Here is an 18,072-nt window from a genome sequence, read left to right on the forward strand (position 1 = left end):
GGTAAAAGTAGTGCTCGGATTTCGTGAGAATACATGTTTGGGTCCTTCCACAAAGATCAGGAACAGGGAGGCTGTCAGCAGTTACAGGTCACCTCTGGGTCGTGCAAGGGCAGATTCTGTCCATCTGCCCAGCAGATCACTGCAAGGCTTTATCAAACACTGCCTTTGGTGAGACAAGCAATGCGTCCATTGGTAGGCGCTTTCGAATCATCCTTAAAAAGAAGGACATCAACTAATGCAGACCGAAGCAGGGAGAGAGAGCACTCAGAAATGCAAAAGAAGCTCTCGGCATTGCAGGGGGCGGGGCAGCCGAACCTAAACCCTTTGAAGTAGCCAGGCTGGAAAAAAAAATCAATTAGGATGGCCTGCGGCCGTGAATAGGTGACAGCGGGGGGCGGAGAGAGAAGAAATGATGGCTGTGAAGGGAGAAAGGTTGCTGGCAGGGGGAAAGCTCGTGCATGAGAGCAGGTCACGTGATTGGGATTCACGTGAACTGTTGAAAATCCTCATCGTAAAAGTCAGCTTTGTGGATGGACGGCAAAAGGTCTCTCTACGAGACCTAAAAAACAGGAAAATGGATATGACAATAAAAGCAGATTCTAATGGAGAATATTAGCAAGCCTAAAATACATACAGGAGTGAAATATTGCAATAAAATCTCATGAAAGGCATGTATACAATGAGCATGCTAGTTACATGAACAAAGAAAATACGTATGAATCAAAATCACAATAAATTACCTTAGAATTAGCATGTTGAATAAAAAGGCAATAGAAAAGTTACAGTGGTTTGCGCACCTCAACTAAATCAGGAGTCGGAGAAGTGCTTACTGGGGCAGAAGACGTAAGATAAGTTACCAAAGGAAGCCAAATCAAATTTCGCTTAATTGCCAGGGAAATGGGGGCTACATAGTTGGTATCTAATTGGTGATGAAAACAAACTGCATTCCACCAGGAGCGGTAGGAAACATTTGCTGCTTGCTTCCAATTAGAAGTTATGACATGAAAAGCAACAGCAATCAAAAGGTCAAGGAGCAGGTAATGACGTGGAGATTGAGGGAGGACAGGGGAGAGAGAGCCTAGAAAATATGAGATGGGGAAAAAGAAATCTGAAACTGGAAAATCTTTTGTATTTGAGTCCAAACTAATTTCCAAAACCCGGATATGGGAGGACAATCAAACACCATGTGTTTTAAGTCTGCAGAAGGGCATGGGCAGGACCAGCAAGTAGGAAGAGAGTCTGGTAAAAAAGGTGAGAGTACAAGTGGGGTAAATAAAATTCTGTTATACAAAAACTATAACGTTTGGGTATTATTAGCAGCTCTAGAGCTCTTATGTAGTTTATTCCAAATTTTATCCCAGGGAAGAGTCGACCACTCTTGGGAGAAATCTGATTCCCATGCAATCTCAGTTTTGGATTTTGCTCTATCAATCGTATAGCGGAAAGAATTATAAAGGGCAGAAGCAAAAGGAGAGGATTCTAACAGTAAGGAGGTGGACTTGCGATCTAGAGGAATATCACTGGTAGGTGGTAAAGATTGGAGATATAAATTAGTGCTGGGTAAAGTGCATCATATTGAGAGCGAGTACTAGAGGGTAAGGAGAAAGAAGACTTAAGTTCCGAAAATGAAAGATGGACGCCATGTGAAAGCAATCGAGAGATCCAATACAGTCCTTGAGAGTGCCAAACTTTCCAAAAGATGCTGCTGTTAGGAATTTTAAGTAGTGAGTTATGCCAGATGGGTAGCTAATGAATGGAAAGAAGGGAAGGATAAGACGACGGCAAAAAGGGGAGGTGGAGGGTACGCGAATGAGAAATAGTAGGTGTGTGAAGACGAGTCGAGTGTGATGTGAAAGACAGGAGTTCACGGAAATTGAAAAGAGAGATAAAGGAGGATTCCATGGATAACCAGACGGGAGGATAAAAAGGAAGATCAGAAGAAAAACAGGGAATTGACTGTTTTAGAGAGAATTTTCGATGATATTGTCTGAAATCAGGAAAACGAACACCGGCCTGTGCTTTGTCTCTCCATAAGGAGGTAAGAGCTATCCGAGGACGTTTACCATTCCATAAGAATTTTAATAGTAAAGAGTCAATCTTTTTGAAGAGAGAAGCCGGAATATGCATTGGGAGCATAGAAATGGTATAGAGAAGAAGAGGAGGGAGCATCATCTATGTAGAGAAAAATAATCCGATGACACACCATTGACAAAGATGGATGCCTGGGGGTTAGAATACAGTAAGGAGATAATAAAAATGAATTTGGGAGGTATGCTGATCCAAGGGAGAGCCTAAAACATAAAATCCCATCCAATCCTATCGAAAGCTTTATCCGCATCTAAGGGGATAGCCGCAAAGGGGAGACCTAAAGACGAAGCTCTGCTAAGAATGTTGAGAAAGACCAGCGAATTGTCAGAGGAAAGCCGACCCTTGACAAAACCCGATCATTCAGGACCAATTAAGTCTGGTAGGAGAGGATCCATTCCTAAGGCTAGAATCTTCGCTAATATCTTGTAATCTGTATTTACCAGGGAAATCGGGCGATAATTCTTGCAAAGGGTATGGTCTTTATCCTCTTTAGGAATTAAGCATATTAAAGCCTGTTGGAAGGAACCGCTCAAAGATCCCGCTGTAAGAAAGGATTGAAATAAAAGTAGGAGTTTTGGAAGGAGGAGAGAGGAAAAATGACTGTAAAATTCGATAGTGAAGCCGTCAGGGCCGGGAGCATTACCGTGTCGTAATTTAGAGACAGCATGAGAGATTTCAGAAAGTGATGTGTCTAGATCTAAAGAATTGAGACTAACATGGGACGTCGGGGGAGAGGGAATGGACTGGAAGTAGGAAGAAAGGACTGTAGAGTCCGGGACCTGTTCTGGGGTATATAGAGTTTCATAAAATTTGAGAAACTCGGCAAGAATTTCTTTGTCTTTAAATCGAGATTCACCAGAGGAAGTTCTTATAGACTCAAACTTCGTATGCTCCTTCCTAATTTTTAAGTAATTCGCAAGAAGTTTTCCCATTGTATTCTTACCTCCATAATATCGGGAATTGCATTTTAATAAAAGGTTAGAGGCAGCGTCAGTTGTAAATTTATTGAAGGAGATTTTCACATCAATAAGTGTAAGGGAAGTTTCAGACTTGGAAGAATGATAATCGAGCTCTAAGCGCTTAATATCAGCCAAAATTTGATCCGATTTGGCCTCTCTAAGTTTCTTCCGTCGAGCCACAAAATTGATAATAATACCCCTAGAGGCTGCCTTGAAGGAATCCCAACCCATAACAAAAGGGGAGTCAGGGGTGTAGTTAAGAAAAAAAAATTCAGTGGCAAAAGTAATGAAATCAGAACAAAAATTGTGTCCAGAAGGAAAGCATTGTTGAATCTCCATCTGCCTGGGTGAGGGGGAAATGGAAGCAGGTCTAAATCTACAAAAACAGGGGCATGGTCAGAGAGTAGAATGGAGCCTATTTCAGAGCTGATGGCATGCTGGGACAGTGATTTACTAAGGAAGATATGATCAATATGGGACTGGGATTGGTGAGGGGGGGAGGAAAAACTATATTCCCTAAGATCGGGATTGCATAATCTCCAGATATCAACCAATGCGTTGTTCTGGAAGGTTTTGACAAATTGATAATGCATCCTGGAGGGCATAAACTTAACCTTCGAGTGGTGATCAAGGAAGGGATCCATGATCTGATTGCAGTCCCCACCAAAAAGTAAGTAATCCTCGGAGAGGGAGGCAAATTTGTCAGTAATAGAGGGCCAAAAAGATCTATCAATTCCGGTAGGTGCATACACATTAAAAAGAGTAAAAGGAATATTGTCTATAAGTGATGTAACAATGACCCAACGACCATTAACATCACATTCATGAGAGATAGAAGAAATATTTAACTTTTTGTGCAACAAAATTACCACCCCATTTTTCTTGTCAACAGTGGGGGAGCAAAAAACGTGCCCCACCCAACAACGCTTAAGCTTTAACGCCTCTGCCTCCAAGAGATGAGACTCCTGGAGGAGTGCAACCTCAGTTTTGAGTCTAGCCAAGTGTGATAACACCCTTTGCCTTTTAATAGGATTATTTAATCCCTTTACGTTCCATGTCGTGACACGGAATGAAACGATATAGAGAAACAACTAGAAACAACATGCTCATTAAATGCAAATACAAATGAAAAGCAACAAGAACGAGAAAGATGTATGCATAGGGATGAAGAAGAGAGATTAGAAGTAGAGTAAAAAGAGGAGGAGAGAAAGAAAAAGGAGAGGAGAGAAGAAACTATTACAAGGATAATACTGAACCAAAAAAGAGATAGAAAGAAAAAGAAAAAGAAGGTGAAAAGACAGAGAGGGGAAAACCAGCACAAGGACAGAAAAAAGGGGAAGAGAGAGGCCGAAAGAGGTCCAAGAATGATAGAAGGAGAAAAAAGACAAAGAAAAAAAAGATCAAGAAGACAGTACATGTCCAAAACGAACGACTGAAAGACATACTTACGGAAACGAAAAACACAAAATCAGAACGAGGTGGTGGCGACGGGAGATGACGGCGACAACATCCAGAGCGAACACCGAACCTCTAATACCACAAATCCAAAGGGCAGCATACAGAAACAATTGGTTACATCAGGGTAAAAGGAGGGAGGGGAACACCTGTAACAATAGGAGAAAGAAAGGAATGAGTGCCTGGGGCTGAAGGATACCGAAACAAAAAGATGCAAACAGAGGAGAAATAGAGGAATAAACTGACACCAAAGAACAGGAACCACAAATGGAGAAACAACAAAGAAAGAAAAACATCAGTGTCGCTGAAGAGTCAAAGTCGCTGAAGATTCATCATGTCCACTTTGTAGCGAAGTCCAAAGTTGATCAGGGCCCCTCAAACAGGTCTAGAGACGTCCATAACATCAGGGCCATGCTGTCGAAGAAACGCCTGTAGGGCTGCAGGATCCTCGTAGGTGGTGGTCCTGTCCTTATAAGTAACCTTTAAGAGACATGGATGTAGAAGTCCATATCGAGCATTGAGAGCTCTTAGTTGCAGACGCATATCCAAGAACTTCTTCCCCCGATCTGCAGTAGCTTTGGAGACGTCTTGAGAGAGGAAAAGACGATGACCCTTCCATATGATTTGCTTTTTGAGCTTAGCGGCTGAAAGAACCTGCAGAACGTCAGTATATTGCATAAACAACATAATGACTCCTCTAGGTTTAGTAGCGACCTTAGGTCCAAAGTGATGAGCTCTTTGTATATTGATGGAGGATAAGGCTGGAGCGTCCAGGATTTTAGCAAGAAAGGACTGGAAGAAAATGGTAGGATTAGACCGCTCTGTAAGTTCCGGAAGGCCGTACAAGCGTAGGTTGTTCCTACAATTCCTGTTTTCCAAGTCCTCTGTCTGCCTTTTGAGAAGAAGTATCTCTGCCTCCATTGAAGGAATACGGGAACAAGTGGATTGTAGAGATTCAGTTGATTGCTCTAGTATTAGAGCACGTGAGTCCAGAGACAACCACTTATCCTGCATAGCCTGCATGTTCTTAGTGGTAGCTTCCATAAATGGTTTGAAAGCATGTAACTCCTCCAAAATGAGATCTATGGAGGAAGGAGAAGAGGCGTTCCCAGGAGAAGGAGGGTCTTTTTTTGGCGTTTAGAGGAGACCAAGGTTGAAGGTATTTTGCTTCCATTGTGGGCCTTAGGAATAGCTCCGTGAGGCGATTCAGACTTTGACGACATGTTTTCTTCCATATCCAGAGGGGGTAAATCAGAATCAGAACCAGCAGGCAATTTGGGAGCACTGGAAAGTTACAAAGCACGAAATCTCCCCATGAAAAACTCATAAAAGCAATTGAGAGAGGTGCAGTAATCCAGTAATTAAATAAGTGGAAGACTTAACAAGGAAAGCGTAGGTAGGCTTGAAAAAGATGAGCTAGCTGAGTTGAGCGCAAAAACATATACTCCTAAAGGGCAAAGGAGCGAAGTTTACAAAATTGCAAGGCTGAGGATAGAACATTGCCATTATAGAGCATGAACATGCTAGCCAAAAAGAATGGACATCTTCATAGTGTGACAGGCCAGAGCTGGTCACGCAGGAAACAAATGTCACACTGACGGGAGAGAGCCTCTGCGTCGCAATTGAGAACGAGCTTGAAAGAGAGACCAAACGGACAAGGTCCCTGCAAGACCAAAAAGAGGTACATTCATCTATTCCTGGGCGGCGCCTAGTCGTGAGGAGAAGAGAAAGGAGGAAAGGAAGAATGAGCGTAATGTAGGCTCTGAGGGTACAATTGCTGAAGTGATAAATCCTGGGAAATTTATACAGCAGCCAGTCATTTGTAACATGAAGACAACAAAAGAGAGGATATAGGCTGAACTGAAGCAGAGTTACTAAACCGGAAGCTTCAAGTGAAATACAGGAGGCATGGAGGCTCTTATAATGAGGAACCTGGCCAGTCCACAAAATGGCGGTTCAGATCATAAGTTCCAGATACGATGCTCAATTCTGTTAGAAAAATGTCCAGGAATACATCCAGAAGTATTTGAGAGGCTCATCTTCCCTGTGGGGCTTTGCGCACAACCTCGGCATAACAGGCAGGCATAACCGGCAATGTGCGGGCCGGGCGCTGACAGGAATCGCGGCCGGCGAACAAAATGGTGGCAGAGGTCGCAAAAGTCAGGACCTACAAGCTCCTATCAAGAAACGCAGCGGAACCGGGAAACAATGAGGGCATGAAGCTCACCTCATGCCCCGGTCCGCAGAGCAGTCTTCAAAGTGCCCAGGAGTCCCGTGAGTGCTGCCAAAATTCTCCGCTGTGTGGAGGTCCGCGTCGGAGCTCCGGGATTAAGCCACCATCTTGGACGGCGCTCAAGCCACGCCCCAATGAAAGCGTTTTAACCAAGTATTGGATGGCCCGGGGCCATTTGCGAGTGTGGCTTCTAACCAGATGAGATTTATGAAAGATGTGTGTGGTAGTAAGAATGTTCACAGGATGCCAGGTTGACGATCCAAGAAGCTTTATTGAAGTACAGGCCATTCAACATTCCATGACATATACAACATTCCCCACATACTCAGGCTGAACAGCAAGGGGAAGAAAGCGAGCAGGGAAGGAGATGAACAGTAACCCTACTACAATGCGTTTTTTAGCAGCTTGTGTTGGGTGCATGTACTATAAGAGACTGGCATTCTGTATGAGGAGTTAGTCACTCATCTTGAATTCCATTCTGATCTTGGCTGGTGAGGTATTAGTCGGGAGCTCAAACAGTGACCTAAAGACAGCACTCTGAGCATTGTTAAAAACAAATCACTAAGCTTCCCTGGAAATGCTTCTTTGTTGTATACCATTGTCAAGATAAGTTTAGCATGTACTATTTATAACAATCATTCAAGGGTAGGCTGTGTTATGCTCTTTATTATGGCTTGAAAGAAGAATTGTAATGAGGCAGATTTAGGTTTTAATGAATTAAGATGTGTTAAGTGGTCTCCCTTGTCATCCAAGCAGCACCGCAAATATTGGTATTTATTTGATAGAGTCAGGGGACAGTTGTTTAGATACCAAGCACAGTTTTCTTTGTTCTGTCAAAAATCATGATATTCGTTTTTTGTAGTTATTTGTCATTACATTTGAGCTGCAATGTTTATGTAGAACATTGATCGATCTTTATAGCCCCATCGGCAGTTGGTTTAGAAAAAGTATGTCATCTGCGTAAAGGAAAGAAGCATGTGCTATTTTTGACGCATGTCTGATTACTGAGTTTAATGAGGGTACCAGATCACAGATAAACAGGTTAAAAAGAGCGGGAGCTAATACACACCCTCGTTTATTACCTTGTTCCATTTTTATCTTGTCAGAAACTGCTTTATTATTTCCCCGTTTTACTCTGGCCCACCAGTCAGAATAAAGCATCTGGATGCCGTGAAGTAATGCTTCAGGAATTTGCCAGGCTTTAGACTTGGACCAGAGCAACTGGCGATTAACATGGTCAAAAGACTTGCTATGATCTATAAAATAATAGTAAAGTAGTTTGCTTTTTAATGTGCTTTGCGGCTACAATTGATATGGCTACATGATTGTTAATAGTGCCTGAGAAAGTTCTAAAGGTGGTTGATTAAACAGTGTCAGGTTATTTGAACTTGCCCATGCTGCCAAGTCCTCCAAAAGAAGTGAAGCAAAATATCTGGCCTCAACATCGAAGAGGGCTATAAGGTGATAGCTGTTTGGGAACATCACAGGCCCTTTTTAGGTCGAGCCTGGCAGCACGCATGCGCTTTCCGAAAGACATGTTGTATTTACAAAAAGGGCTTTGATCTCATCAGCTCCTTTCCTTAGGTTGACTCCAGCATTTCTCTTCTTTGCTGGCTCCTGATTGGTTTGTGCACCTGATACATCACTTCCGTTTATACCTGAGGATCACCGCTCAACTACAAATTAATTCCCCTTAATTAGTGGTTATCCTCTTTGATCAGGAACTATTTCTTCTACCGCCGTCCCATTCACCCTGTCCTAGGGCTTTACTCACACGGTCACTCTGTTTTCATATTCAGTGCTCTTTATTATGCAGCTACCTACCACACTGAACCAGCCTAATTTTTTTTTTATCCATACAGTGAATTTTCAGACACACAGGTCCTTTTCTCTGAGTCAGGGTCTTGCACATGTGCAATATAATCCACTTTCAGCTGCTCGACTTGCATACAATGAGATCAGCTTTTTTGTTTTTTGCCATGGTTTCCAGAGCTGACGTCACATGGTGCCTCTCACTTTTGTGCTTCCTTTTAGTCATTTAAGTCAGGCCAGCACAGAATTAGCACTTCCTTCATTGACCCTCAGAGCAGACATGGACGAGATGCGCTGCTGCCATAGAGGAGGTAAGGGGATCCAGTGTTAGCAGCCGTATAAGCAGCATGTATGGTTAGTTCTGGATTCCCCATTTTCACATATAACTCTCTGAAGCCAACTCTCCATACAATTGCTCATGCAATATGGCTACTCAGATGATGTGGTATTGCCATTCCTAACCAGTTAGACTTTCAGACCTGTCTGCACCAATATGATGAATCACTAAGACGTTTTGGCTCTAAATGTCATTACTGAAAATAACATGCATATAAAATAGCATATCAGTATTGCTCTAGTAGCTTTGGTTATGCTGCTAGAGTTTCAATTATAATCATATCTCAGATTTAGAACATGCAGCAAGCACAGTTTCAAGAAGTCATGCTCAACAATAAACACATGCTAACAACTCTTGAACGTTTAACGATGGGACCATTACTTTCCAAGAAATGCATGACAGAAACTTGGCACCTTGAAATTGCTAACATATAAACAATAGTGCCTTCAAAATATCTGCTCAGACAAGGTCCGTAATTCACCATAGTTTGAGACTACATCAAAATTTATTTAAACATGCCTATCATTGTAAAATTATAAGAGCTTTTGCGACAAGGTGCACACCGTGACTGCGGTTCACTGTGTCCACAGCTTCTAGGCACTGATTTTGAACTCTTTCATCAGATTATTATGGGTTTATGGTGTTTATTTTTTACACTGGATTGATGTGAATTAGGTATAGAGGTTTTAAGCAGTGGAGCTGATGGTGGTGGCAGCAGTAGTAAGGAAAGCACCTTCAGGAAGTGCTTCTTCAAGGTTGGTTAATAATTGGTGATTGGTACACACTTATCTCTTCCACAGTTCATGTGGGCAACAGAACCAGGCTGGCTCAAAGCCAGTTAAACGCTCTAACAATATGATTGACTGACCGTTTATTATCAGCACAATTAACACAGGCTATTTAAAACTGCTCCTGATTGCAATTTGCAAGCCTTGCTTACTGTAACGGCATAGGCTGGTCACTCGAGTGGTATAGATCTATTAACATGCTTACGGTCAAATGGGCCCTGGACAATTTCATAACAAGCTTTCACATGGGTTTAAGATTGTCTGAGGACTACAACTGATATCACACAAGTCTTCCCAGTGTTTATCATAATGCCGCCTGGGAAGAAGAAGAGTGCGGCAGAGGCGAAGTCAAAGGTAAGGGCATGCTCGGGGTAAAGGGCAAGTGTAACAGGGCCAGATGTACAACCCTAAATTGCAGTTACAAACAAGTGATTGACCCATTTGAAACCACTATTTAAGTCATGGCCATGTAAAAGCCTCATTTTGCAAAGAAGTAAATTTTACTGTTTTGCAAAATGAGGTTTGCGACTCGCTATTAGGAAAGGTCGTGCCAAGGGCATCCCTTCCTTATACGCATTTGCATTTGTATGTATGAATGTTTTCTAAGTGCAATTGCGGTCACAAAACACTTCAAGTAGGTGGTAAACCATTCGCAAATGGGGAGGGGTCCCCAGGGGACCCATTCTTCTTTGAGAATGGGTCAAAAAAAATGTTTTAAGGGCAGGCAATGGTCCCAGGGATCACTGCCTGCCCTTAAGAAATTAAACTGAAAAGTTTCATTTTAGGAAAATGGGATGCATTTTTAAAAAACCTCTTTATTTCAAAGCAGTCACAGACTTGGTGGTCTGCTGACCCTAGCTGTCCACCATCCCTGTGAGTGCTGGCCATTCCTAATGGGGTCGCAGATTGTGCCTGCCTCATTAATATTAATGAGGCATGCAATTTGCAACCCTATTAGTAATCAAAAACAGTGTCTGAGACACTGTTGTACATCCCAATTTGCGAGTCGCAAAGTGGAGTCGCAAATGTAACACAATTTGCGTGTTGCAAATTGGTAGGTCTTACATCTGGTCCACAGATTCTTAGATTCAATAATTCACTCTCTCATCAGATCAGAGCAAATCAGGTGTTTGTTAAGCACGACTACTCACCCGTTAGGGTCTCAAGGAGCTGGTGGTGTGGGGACCATTCGCAGGTTCCAGTCCATCAAGAAGGGTGTCTGTCGAAGAGCCAGGTTTTCAGGTTTCTCGCCAAGATGGGGAGTGATGTTATCTATCTGAGGTGGAGCGAAAGGTTGTTCTAGGCACTGGCCTTTCTGGTGTGGGGAACCGCGAGGTAGGATAGCTGGGCTGATCGTAGGGTCTTTTGGGGGTGTGTGGAATTTGAGTCAGCTGTTCAGGTATGCTGGTCCAGTCTTGTGGAGTGCCTTTTGAGCATGGGTTAGCATCTTGAAGGTGACTCTAGCTTCAATGGGGAGCCAGTGGAGTGTGCGCAGGTGCTGGGAGATGTGGCAGTAGCTTCGCAGGTTGAGGACCAGTCTTGTGGCAGTGTTTTGGATGTTCTGTACCTTGCGGTGAGGTTTTTGTTTATTCCAGCATAGAGTGCTTTCCGTAGTCGAGCCTGCTGGTAACCAGGGTGTGAGTGACGGTCTTTCTGTGTTTGAGGGGGATCCATTTGAAGGTCTTACGTAGGAGGCGAAGGGTGTGGAAGCAGGAGGACGAGACGGAGTTGATATCGCGGTTCATTTTGAGCTCTGAGTCCAGGATGGTTCCCAGGTTGCGTGCGTGGTACGTGGGGGTGGGCGGGCTTCCGAGGGCGTGGGGCCACCAGGTGTCGTTCCAGGCATCTGGGTTTGGGCCCATGATGAGTACTTCCGTTTTTGTTTGTGTTTGGTTGTAGGCAGCTGCTTTTCATCCATTTGGCAAAGGCTTCCATGCCTTCTTGAAAGTTGTGTCTGGCGGTGTTGGGTTTATTGGATAGGGAGAAGATGAGTTGGGTGTCATCGGCGTATGACACAATGTTGAATCTGTAGGTTCTGACAATTGGTGCAAGCAGAGCAATGTAGACGTTGAAGAACTAAGGGCTGAGGGAGGACCCTGGGGGACTCCGCAGGTGGTAGGTGTAGGGTCTGAGAGGAAAGGGGGGAGTCTGACCTGCTGCGTTATGCCGGAGAGGAAGGAGTGGATCCAGTCGAGAGCCTTGCTTTGATCCCTGCGTCGTGGAGTGCGTATTAGGGTGCAGTGACAGACTGTGTCGAACGCCGCTGAGAGGTTGAGGAGGATGAGGGCTGCTGTTTCCCCTTTGACCAGTAAGGTACGGATGTTGTCTGTTGTGGCAAGGAGGGCGGTTTCCGTATTGTTTTTTTCTGAAGCCGGATGGGGAGGAGTCAAGGATGTTGGCCTCTTCGGTGAATGTGGCGAGTTGGCTGTTGATGGCTTTCTCAATTACTTTCGCTGGGAACTGAAGCAGGGAGATGGGTCTGTAGTTTTTGAGGTTGGTGGGGTCCGCCAAGGGATTTTTAGGAAGGGGGTCAATCTAAGCGCGTTTCCAGTCATCAGGGAACAAGGTGGTTGCCAGGGAGCGGTTGATGGTGTGGCAGAGCATGGGTCCAATGGTGTAGGCAGCTCTGTTGAAAATGTGGTGGGGCAGGGGTCCATGGGGGCCCTGGAGTGGATTGACTTCATTGTCTTCAGTGTGTCTTTGGTGGTGAGGGCTGTCCAGTTGTCGATCGCTGGCTTCAGGGTGTCGGTTGTGGTTGGTGAGGGTCCAGTGTGTTGGTTGTCTTCGTCGAAGTTGTCGTAGATGCTCTTGATTTTGTGTTGGAAAAATGTGCTCAGCTGTTCGCAGAGTTCATGTGAGGAAGGGATGTTGGTGGACTCGCTGGTGGGTTGGGCGAACTCCTTGATGATGTTGAAGAGTTCTTTGTTGTTGTGTGCATGAGTGGAGATTCTGTCTTCAATTGCTTTTTTCCTTGTTTTTCTGATGAGTTGGTGGTGGGCGTTGGAGCCGGCTCTGAAGTTGTTGTGGGCTTCTGTGGATTTGGTGTTCCTCCAGGCCTTTTCATGTCAGCGGCAAGTGCATCTGGACTAAGTATGGGCGGAAAATCCGTTACGCTCGCGGATTTTGCGGATTTTCGGTAAATTCGCAATCCGCGAGATTTGCGAATTTCCCGCAAAATCCGCAAATTCGCACGCAGCGGATTTTTTTTTTCTTGGTGATACAATTTTGCGGCGCGCGGCGTTTATCATCGTTTGCCGAGTTGTTTTTCTCGATATTTTGCGAGTGCTGCGCCATTTTGGATCTTACTACGGGATCTCGCGGGAATTTGGCAAGCGCGATTACGTAATCGCGGCTTGCCAACTTTTGCAGCAAGCGTTTGTCAACGCGAGTACGCCGAGATCACTTCTCGCGGTACTTCGCAATTGCGAGATTTGAGATGCGGCGAGCAGCAATAATCTCGCACACGCGAAAATATAAAATTTGCAATTCTGCACAAGAAATCCACCAGCAATCAGCATAAACCTTCTTGAAATGATGATTTTTATCTGAATAACTCCTTAGGTTGACATTTGCCTGCACTTTTTTAGCGAGGAGTCCATTTTGGGGAGGGGGGGAGGGGGGTGGGAGGAAGGAAGTGCCCAACAGTCTTCAACTTCCTGTTCCTGTCCAGCAGGCTCTTCCCACTGCTTTGTCCATCTCCTGGTCACTTTTCATTTGGATCTGGAGCTGGAAGGATTACTTTTTGTGGATGCTGCTGGATATTTGGATTTGAGGCCTTTTTGACTTTCTTTGGATCACTGTTGTATTAGAAATTTTACAAGTAAGTTTGTTTGGGGCATTACAGTTGCTGCAACTACAATTTTGGAATTTTCGATTTTTGGGCTGTTTTGGTGTCTTTTGCCCAGGGGTACTCAGTCGTGGGTGGACTGAGTCTTTCTGTGGGGTGTCTTGAACTTAAACATCATGGAGGGCATGGCTGGATTGGGATTGTGCTGATTTTTCAGTGATTTTCGTTTTTTGGGGCTGTACTTGTGGCCTTTTCACCAGGGGTATTTGAGTCTAGCATGGGCCTAGTCTTTCTGTGGGGTGTCTTGAACTTAAACATCATGGAGGGCATGGATGGAATGGGATTGTACTGATTTTTCAGTGATTTTCGATTTTTGGGAGTGTTCATGGGGAGGGACAGGCCATGTGGCTGGGGGCCATTTTGAGTGCTGCTACAGGCCCTGGCCATGTGCAGGGAGGCAAGTGGCCATTTTGAATGTAGGCATTGTTGTTAGGCCTGCAACCATTTTGCCTACTTTTCAACCTTTATGCCCAGGGGTAGTGAGTCTTGCATGGGCCTAGTCTTTCTGTGGGTTGTCTTGAATTTAAACATCATGGAGGGCATGGATGGAATGGAATTGTGCTGATTTTTCAGTGATTTTCGTTTTTGGGGGCTGTACTTGTGGCCTTTTCACCAGGGGTATTGAGTCTAGCATGGGCCTAGTCTTTTTGTTGGGTGTCTTGAACTTAAACATCATGGATGGCATGGATGGAATGGGATTGTGCTTTTTTTTGCAGTGTTTTTCGATTTTTGGGGGTGTACATGGGGAGGGACAGGCCATGTGGCTGGGGGCCATTTTGAGTGCTGCTACAGGCCCTGGCCATGTGCTGGGAGGCAAGTGGCCATTTTGAATGTAGGCATTGTTGTTAGGCCTGCAACCATTTTGCCTACTTTTCAACCTTTATGCCCAGGGGTAGTGAGTCTTGCATGGGCCTAGTCTTTCTGTGGGGTGTCTTGAACTTAAACATCATGGAGGGCATGGATGGAATGGGATTGTGCTGATTTTTCAGTGATTTTCGATTTTTGGGGGGTTCATGGGGAGGGACAGGCCATGTGGCTGGGGGCCATTTTGAGTGCTGCTACAGGCCCTGGCCATGTGCAGGGAGGCAAGTGGCCATTTTGAATGTAGGCATTGTTGTTAGGCCTGCAACCATTTTGCCTACTTTTCAACCTTTATGCCCAGGGGTAGTGAGTCTTGCATGGGCCTAGTCTTTCTGTGGGTTGTCTTGAATTTAAACATCATGGAGGGCATGGATGGAATGGGATTTTGCTGATTTTTCAGTGATTTTCGATTTTTGGGGGGTTCATGGGGAGGGACAGGCCATGTGGCTGGGGGCCATTTTGAGTGCTGCTACAGGCCCTGGCCATGTGCAGGGAGGCAAGTGGCCATTTTGAATGTAGGCATTGTTGTTAGGCCTGCAACCATTTTGCCTACTTTTCAACCTTTATGCCCAGGGATAGTGAGTCTTGCATGGGCCTAGTCTTTCTGTGGGTTGTCTTGAATTTAAACATCATGGAGGGCATGGATGGAATGGGATTTTGCTGATTTTTCAGTGATTTTCGTTTTTTGGGGCTGTACTTGTGGCCTTTTCACCAGGGGTATTGAGTCTTGCATGGGCCTAGTCTTTCTGTGGGGTGTCTTGAACTTAAACATCATGGAGGGCATGAATGGAATGGGATTGTGCTGATTTTGCAGTGTTTTTCGATTTTTGGGGGTGTTCATGGGGAGGGACAGGCCATGTGGCTGGGGGCCATTTTGAGTGCTGCTACAGGCCCTGGCCATGTGCTGGGAGGCAAGTGGCCATTTTGAATGTAGGCATTGTTGTTAGGCCTGCAACCATTTTGCCTACTTTTCAACCTTTATGCCCAGGGGTAGTGAGTCTTGCATGGGCCTAGTCTTTCTGTGGGTTGTCTTGAATTTAAACATCATGGAGGGCATGGATGGAATGGGATTGTGCTGATTTTTCAGTGATTTTCGTTTTTGAGGGCTGTACTTGTGGCCTTTTCTCCAGGGGTATTTGAGTCTAGCATGGGCCTAGTCTTTCTGTGGGGTGTCTTGAACTTAAACATCATGGAGGGCATGGATGGAATGGGATTGTGCTGATTTTTCAGTGTTTTTCGATTTTTGGGGTTGTTCATGGGGAGGGACAGGCCATGTGGCTGGGGGCCATTTTGAGTGCTGCTACAGGCCCTGGCCATGTGCTGGGAGGCAAGTGGCCATTTTGAATGTAGGCATTGTTGTTAGGCCTGCAACCATTTTGCCTACTTTTCAACCTTTATGCCCAGGGGTAGTGAGTCTTGCATGGGCCTAGTCTTTCTTTGGGGTGTCTTGAATTTAAACATCATGGAGGGCATGGATGGAATGGGATTGTGCAGCTTTTTCAGTGATTTTCGTTTTTGGGGGCTGTACTTGTGGCCTTTTCACTAGGGGTATTTGAGTCTAGCATGGGCCTAGTCTTTCTGTGGGGTGTCTTGAACTTAAACATCATGGAGGGCATGGATGGAATGGGATTGTGCAGATTTTTCAGTGATTTTCATTTTTTGGGGCTGTACTTGTGGCCTTTTCACCAGGGGTATTTGAGTCTAGCATGGGCCTAGTCTTTCTGTGGGGTGTCTTGAACTTAAACATCATGGAGGGCATGGATGGAATGGGATTGTGCTGATTTTTCTGGGTTTTTTTTCGATTTTTTTGGGGTGTATAACTGAACTGATGTTCCTCTGTCTTCCATTGTTTTTAGGTGCACAAGACTCAAGAGAACCACCAGTGCCAGGAAGAAGTCCTGCAGCGGTGTGTGTGTGCAGCATAACGTCACGCGACGTCACGTCTGGCCTCAGACAACTCTACAATTCGTGCAACTGCGGCCTGCTGTCTGACCTGCTCTGAAGAAGATGGCCCCAAAAAAAGGTCTCCGTAGCTCCTCTAGCAAGAAAGTTGCTAGTAAGGAGCAGAAGAACCAAGTTACCAAGGAGGCTGGTGTGTCAACCGCCACGTTTTTTGGGAGCGAAAAAAAAAGTACGCCTGCAGCAGCAGGATCTGCTGGGGACCAAGCTGGGAGCAGCACCCCCGCTCCATTGGGTTCAGTGCCTCCACCACCACGCCAACTTAAGTCAAAGCCCTTGAGTGCTTCAGAGGCAGTCAGTGTACTTCTCCAATCACCATCGACCAGTGATGTTGGCTCATCGCAAGAAAGTAGCAGCAATGTCCCTGAATCAACACAGGTTGTTGTAACTCATCTGACAAGTGTTGAACAACCACAGCCGCAACAACAACATGTGCAAGTAGTACAAGCCCAAGTACATGTGGAAGGAGAGGCAGCGCAAGGAGATGCGCAAGCAGAGGTGCATGGAGGGTCACAAGTGCCCACAATAGTTGTTCCTCCCGAAGTAGGGGCACATCAGGAAATTGACAATCAGACCGAGGTATCATTTGAGGAAGCCACTCCTCCTGATGATCATTCATTGTCTTCCACATCCCTAGCAAGGAAAAGATCAAGGGGGGTGTCTACATCTTCTTCAAGCCCACCTCCTACTGATGATCTGGATGACGATTGGGTACCACCACTGCAGCCTGAGAGTGAGGCACACCATTATCTGACAAAGATACCTAAGCGTAAAAGGAAGGTCGTCGAAAAATTCATAGCTATGGAGTGTGATGAGGCTCAACAAGAAGTGACGCATACTGCTGCTGATGAAGCCCTTCACGACGACGATCCAGTCATCATAATGGTCACTGCAGCCCCAGCGGGCATGCAGCAAAGAGACATTTTGACCCTATCCCGAGAAGCTGCTGAGCGTGATGATGATGTCGACGAGGAGTCAATGGAAACACAACAATCATTGGATTTGGAGTTAACTAATACACCAACACCTACCGCTTCCATATTTCTTCCTCGCAAGAAGGGACTTCCATCCACCTCGACCTCAATTAGTGGTGGTGAAAGTGCAAAACGTACTGAAGTTCGGCAATCCACATCCTCCACTTCATCTGGCATTAGCAGCAGGACCACCACCACCAGTATCGCCGCCTCCTCCGGCCCCCAAAGACATTTCAAGTCTCCAGTTTGGGACTTCTTTAGTGTTTGCCCAAGAATGGAAAACTTAGCCATTTGTAGCATGTGTAAGCTTTGAGTTAGTTGAGGTAAGTTTGGTACCAACTATGGTACCGGAGGCCAGAGAGGTCATCTTAGGAGAGCGCACCCTGTCCAATGGTTTGCGCACCTAGAGGCGGTCAAGGAAGCCCGAATTGCACGTAATGAAAACGTTGATTTTTCATCTGATGATGACGAGGAGGAAGAAGACGATTCAAACACTTCACTTACACCCAGTACCCCTGTCAGCAGCACACCCCATGTGAGCCACACTAAGAGTGTGGGAGAGAGTGAGACATCAATGCGGAAAAGTTCATCAGCGAGCGTAACTGGGTCGAAGATATCATCATCATCCCGTAAATCCTTGGTCCAGGGCAACATTAAAAAGATGTTGTTTACAGAAGCGCAATATGAACGCAACCACCCACTGACTCTTTTGTTCTGGCTGAGAAATTATTAGAGCTCCTACAAGGTGATGGACGTCTT

The sequence above is a fragment of the Lissotriton vulgaris genome, chromosome 7 (genome assembly GCF_964263255.1).
Source record: "Lissotriton vulgaris chromosome 7, aLisVul1.2, whole genome shotgun sequence".
Lineage (NCBI taxonomy): Eukaryota > Metazoa > Chordata > Amphibia > Caudata > Salamandridae > Lissotriton > Lissotriton vulgaris.